At 53.6% G+C, this 6,000-nt stretch overlaps 1 protein-coding gene and 2 pseudogenes across 1 annotated transcript in view; 2 read left to right on the forward strand and 1 right to left on the reverse strand.

The window, feature by feature from the left end:
- ANXA11 (annexin A11) overlaps window positions 1-2,845 on the reverse strand; it is a 46,083-nt gene extending 43,238 nt beyond the window's left edge. Inside the window, exon 1 of the mRNA XM_008145297.3 lies at window positions 2,672-2,845. The gene's annotated coding sequence lies outside the window, so the exon portion shown is untranslated. The remainder of the gene's footprint in view (window positions 1-2,671) is intronic.
- A 519-nt stretch (window positions 2,846-3,364) lies between these two features.
- On the forward strand, window positions 3,365-4,100 carry LOC129151994 (tRNA wybutosine-synthesizing protein 3 homolog; annotated as a pseudogene).
- Window positions 4,040-4,848, forward strand: LOC103289574 (peptidyl-prolyl cis-trans isomerase A-like; annotated as a pseudogene).
- The last annotated feature ends 1,152 nt before the right edge of the window (window positions 4,849-6,000 follow it).

Consider the following 6,000-nt stretch of genomic DNA (forward strand, 5'->3'; position numbering starts at 1 on the left):
CTGCTGGGGTGGTGTGGAATGCCTTCATCCAGCCCTGTCCACAGCCACTAGGTGCCTGCATATGCAAATTAACCCTCCATCTTTGTTGGGTTAATTTGCATACTCACTCTTGACTGGCAGGTGGGCGTCGCGAAGGTATGGTCAATTGGCATGTTACTCTTTTATTAGGTAGAGAATGCCATTGAATTTCAGCAACTCCTTTTAAAAATGCAAATTCCCACCAAGGAAACTTTTGTTTTCTTCCTTTCACCTAAGAGATGTCCTATGTAGGTAGCATTCAAATTCCTGATGTTCCAGGGAAATGAGATCAGAGGTGTTGTAGAGAAAAATGCAGAGAAACTTGAGTCTATTTGGCTATGACTGTGATGCACACCCACATACAGATTCTCCCCCAAGTGTCCCTTGGAACCAAGTGCCAGGTACTGCTTCAGGCTTACGGGGAGATGATGGCAGCTAAGAGAGAGGAAGGAGGGAGAGCTCTAGGAAGGCCCAAGGGCCTCTGAACAAATTTCTTTTCTACATTCACCGCCTTCCCACACTGGCTTTCTCCCTCTCTCTCTCTCTCTCTCTCTCTCTCTCTCTCTATTCTGCAGTGAATTCTCAAGAAGAACCCACACTAACCTATTCTGGCTGTTTTCCCACCTTCATTCCGAACTACCCAGCCTCCTCCAAATCACGTGACCAAGGCACACTCATCAATCTTGGCCTTCTAGGAACAGCAATCCAGGATGGGCCCTGTCCGTCACCCTTGCCCTGGCCACATAAAGGAACTCGAAGGCCTTGCTACTTGGCCTCTCAGGCAGCTCCTACTGCCACCCCTCAGTCTGGACTCATTTCCATCTCCAGGTCTAATGTAACAACAGGGAAACCTTGCTTCCCTGGCCTGCCTCTCACTCAGCTGACATCTACTGAGCACCCACATTAGGAAGGCCCATCCTGGTGCAGTGCGGCTCAGAGATTTGTAAGAAACAGCCCTCAACCTCCAGAGACAAAGGACAGGGCAGAGGTGAGACACGTGGCCATATAAATACTACAAAAGGCCAGTATAAGAAGTGGGTCAGTGCCAAAGGACTGGAGGAGGAGAGCTTTGTGGACTCGCAGCGAATCTTGTCCCTTCTTGGTGGGAGCAGGCACCGTGATGGCTCCCAGGAAGGTGCTGAATAACGGGGGCAGGAATGGGGGAAGGAGGGCATAACAGCATGAGCTAAGACAGAGGGACAGGTCAGAAGAGCAGTTCAACTTGGCTGGACCTCAACTGCATGAAGGGAGTGATAGCTATTACTACTGCATTATCACTGACACGTACAGATGATGACTTATGCACAAGGCCCTGCTGTAAGCTTTATGTCCAATCTGGGTGACATCCACCTGGGACACACAGGTATGGTATGAGTCACCACCTATTCAGGTCAGTGCCTGAGCTGTATGGTTGTTAAATATATTAATTCATTTATTCCTCACAGTCACCCTGTGAGGGAGGTATTGTTATCACCCCCATTTTAAAGATGAGGAAACCAAGGTCTGAAGACTAGTTAAGAGACAAGATTAGGGAGGGATGCAGGAGCCTGAGGTGAGGCACCAATGCCAGGACAACAAACTACCCTGGCACCTCACCTCACCACTCTAATCAGGGAACACCTTGCAGCACAGAAAGTGCCTGGAGGGAAGGGTACCCGTTAATCCTCCTGGAATCCCCAACAACTGACTGAAGCAAGAAAGAAATTAAGGGACTTACTGAGAGCCAGTTAGGGGTGAGCTACTCCTGGACTCAGACTGGCACTGCCCTGCAAAGCTTTTGCTCCTGTTGTGTGGGCAGGGCAGAGGCTCACCCCTCACAGCGCCACCCCATGCCCAGGTCAGGGCAGGTGGGGACAAAGTGAAGGGCCTGGAGAGAGCAGAGTGGCTAGCTACCTCCATACCCAGGCTCAGTCCTCAACACCCATCGCTACACAAAGCCACCGGTTAGATGGGCGGGGACAGAAATGGCCCAGGCGCACAGCTTCCTGCTTGAGCTAGTACCGCCTGGCTTACCAATCTGCCCTCCCACGTCTCTAGGTGAAGAACTTCATGCTCTACGTCAGACGCAGTTTCTACCTTGTGAAGCCTTCAGGGGCTGAGTTGAGGCCCCGGAGGAGATAAAAGTCCAAGAATCCCTCCCTGAAACCGTCGCCCAGGTTGGAGAAGGTGGAAAGGCGGAGGAGGTGAACACAGGTGAACACAGCACCCGGGATGAACCCCGCTCTTTCCAATAAAGTGCCTTACAAATACACTCCAGCAGCAGAGAAACTCCCAGGAATTCGCGTCCTCCCGGTTCCGGGAGAAAGTTCCTGAAGGCAGCCTCCCCCACCAGCTCGCCCGGGGCAGCCTTTCCCGGAAGGGCGCACGCACACTCAGAACCCAGCTGGGTCAGAGGGGACGGACCAGCGGCCACCCCCACCCCGGCCCGTCGCCCCAGGTCCAGGATCACCCGGTCCCACGCCGGCCCAGGCCGTTCAGCCCCGACCCCGGCGGCGCAGCGCAGTCACGAGCCCGGGCCCTGGGGGCCACGGGGAGGAGAGTCCCCGCAGCTGACCGAGCCGAGGCAGCCCGTCCGGGACCAGCCGGACACCGCCCCCACCCCCACGCGGTGCAACGAGGGTCCCCCGCAGGGCCAGCCGAGACCCTTACCCACCTGGCCACCGGCCACCGGGTGCGGAGCCGCGAGGGGTGAGCGGGGCGCGGCAGTAGCGGCGCTCTAGGCGGGCGTCCGGGCGCGGCGCTTGGGTCGGTGTGAGCTCGGTCCTCGGTCCGCTCCGGCTCTCGGGGTTCTCGGCCCGGCGGGCACCGCAGCCGCAGGGCGGGGCGGAGGAGGGGCCAACTCAGCGGAAAACTCCGGGTCGCTGCGGTCCGCGCCCCGAGGCGGGGCCGCTTGTTCAGGGGCGGGGCCAGGGTTGGGGGCGTGGTCTATGTGCAGCCCCGCCCCCAGGCGTGAGCCATCTGGGCCCCCCTGCGGGGAGGGGCCTCCCGGAGCAAGAGGAAGGAAGGCGTGGCCTCCGGCTCCCGGGAGGGGGAGGACTGCGCCCGGGCGCCGTGGTCTGTCGGGGGGTCCCCCTCCAACAGAGCCGGGTCCCGCCCCGCGCCGCCCTCCCGGGGTGGGGATTCCCCAAACCCCCTCCAGGCCAGTGTGCCACTGTTAGCGACTCTCTAGGGTGACTGTCTGCTGTAGTGGGGCGCACAGAAGTGCGGAAATGGAAGGGTGCGGGGAAACCCGACCGACTACCTCAGCCCGGTGACCGGGTCAACCTAAGAGGGAATGGGGCTTCGCTCTGGCGGCCCCAGGGGAAGGCGAGAGCTAACGCCCAAGTCCGGGCCCTAAATCCCTCCCGCGGGGATCGCTGGGGGTAGGGGTGGGGGGTTCACGGGATGGGAGGCGCAGAATCGGAGCAAAAAGCGCTCCTCGACCGGAGGAGCCGTGAGGACGAGGACTGGCTGCGCTCCCGCAGCTCCCGAAGGGCGGCACAGATTTTCACCTACAGTTCCTGCGCTGGCCGCCTCCTCCTAGGAGGGCGTGTAACTGGCTCGAGGTTCAGAAACAAAACTTGCTGGCTACTCTAGTTACAAACCTTGTGTAAAGGATGATGTGATTGTGGCTCTGCAGAAAGCGAACGGTGGTGCCACTTTGAAATGCGAACCCCGTGCTCTTCGCGTGCGGCGTCTCCAGTTGCAGGATGCACAGATTGTGCCTGCAGGGCTGCAGCGTCTGGTTTCGGAACTCCGGCAAAACCGTGGGAAAGAGGAAAAAGACTGCCCGGGGCGCAGATGGCTTAGGATTCCCATTAAGCCACAGGGAAAATAGATGTGACAAAGGAATAGATCTATTTCCTATTAAAGATAGCAAATGGAAAAATGGAGGAAAATAAGAGAATTGAAAGGTTCTACAACTGCCTACAGCATGCTTTGGATAGAGAAACTTAACATCCCAAAGAGAAAACCAATGAGAAAAACAATTCATATTCTTGTTAGGGGCATAAATAGAATACATATTGGGGACTAGCGTGGTTATAAGAAATATTGGGCTTTGCAGACGCTGCCGCCCGGAAGCCGCTCCTCAGCCTTGGTGAACCCCACCGTGTTCTTTGACATCAACGTTGATCCCCTGGGCCGCGTCTCCTTCCAGCTGTTTGCAGACAAAGTCCCAAAGACAGCAGAAAACGTCCGTGCTCTGAGCACTGGGGAGAGAGGGTTTGGTTATAGAGGTTCCTGCTTTCACAGAATTATTCCGGGATTTATGTGCCAGGTGGTGACTTCACACGCCATAATGGCCCAGGCGGCGAGTCCATCTATGGGGAGAAATTTGAGGATGAGAACTTCATCCTGAAACATACATGTCCTGGCATCTTGCCCATGGCAATGCTGGACCTAACACGAACGGCTCCCAGTGTTTCATCTGCGCTGCCAAGCCTGAGTGGGTGGGTGGCAAGCATTGGTCTTCGGCCAGGTGACAGAAGGCATGCATACTGTGACGGCCATGGAGCGCTTTGGGTCCAGGAATGGCAAGACCAGCAAGACGATCACCATTGCTGACTGTGGACAACTCTAACAAATCTGACTTGTGTTTTATCCTAACCACCAGACCATTCCTTCTGTAGCTCAGGGGAGCACCCCGATTTGCTTGGAATGTTCTATAATCTTTGTGCTCTTGCCCGTTTATTGGGTTCCATAATTTCCTCACCCCTTCCCAGTCGAGCTGGATTGCAGAGTTAAGTTTATGATTATGAAATAAAAACTAAACAGTTAAAAAATATTAAACATGCTCTATTAACCATGGCTGTTTTGTTCTGATGAAAGAAAAGCACATTCTAACCCAGCTGGGGAGTTGTACGCCCCCAGGGCCTGGAAGTCAACCTTGGAATGCGGCCTATTATCCTATTATCATGGGAAGATTAACCACCCTATTGCTTAAACTATGGCCTCCCGCCCTCAAGCCTGTAACCTGTAACCATCATACCCATTTTTATTCCTTTTGTCTACTTCATGCCATCTTTGTCCTACCCAATATAAGCAGCTGGTTGGGGGGGGGGGGGGCGGGGGGGCGGGGAGTGCAGAGCAAATTTTCGTGGAGGAACTGCTGCTCTCCCATACTGCCCGCAGTATTGGAATAAATGTTCATCTATGACGCAACCCCGTCTCTGCTTAATTGGCTCAAGTAGTGACAGGCAGCCCAGACCTATTGGTTGCCCAGTTTCATTCTCATAAGTAAAATAATGAGAAACAGCACATGGCAAATGTACTACTAATAAATTATAAAGAACTTGAAAATGATGATCCAGGAAGGGTGTTACTATCGTCCCTGAAGATTACTAAGATTTGGTTCTAAAGTGTCTTTGGGTGCCCTGGCCAGTGCGGTTCAGTTGGCTGAGCGTTGTCACATGCACCAAGAGGTCGCTTGTTTGATTCCCAGTACAGTATCCTGCTGGATCCCCAGTAGGGGGCAGTGCAGGAAGCAGCCCATCAATGACATTTTTCTCTCCCTCTAAAAGAAAATCAAAAACATTTTTAAAAAATAAAGTGTCTTTGGTACAATAATATTTCTGTTAATGATTATTTTAGTTTGTTGAGTGTATCAGACATCAGAAAAGCAAGATTTAATTTTTCTCTATATTTTATAGACACCCATCTTATAAACACAGATGCCTTTTAAAAATAGCTGTGTATGTTTCCTCATTAAGTACCGTATTTTTCTAAAATCATTTGACGGAAAATCGAGGGGCGTCTTCTACACAGAAGTCAGCCGAGGAGGGAGCCACGTGGGTGCATAGCTGCCCATACCTCATCAGACAGGCTTCCTCCAATCATGAGCCTTATTGTTACTGATGCCCTGCCCGCCGGTCACCCCACAGGCGGCCCTGATCGCTGGCCAGGCCTAGGGTCCCTACCCTATATATTAGGAACAGTCTCTTAGATTTAAAAATGAAAACCTAGCAAGGCTACTCTAACACTAAAAAAACAGGATGATGCAGC

This window comes from Eptesicus fuscus, chromosome 17 (assembly GCF_027574615.1).
Source record: "Eptesicus fuscus isolate TK198812 chromosome 17, DD_ASM_mEF_20220401, whole genome shotgun sequence".
Taxonomy (NCBI): Eukaryota; Metazoa; Chordata; class Mammalia; order Chiroptera; family Vespertilionidae; genus Eptesicus; species Eptesicus fuscus.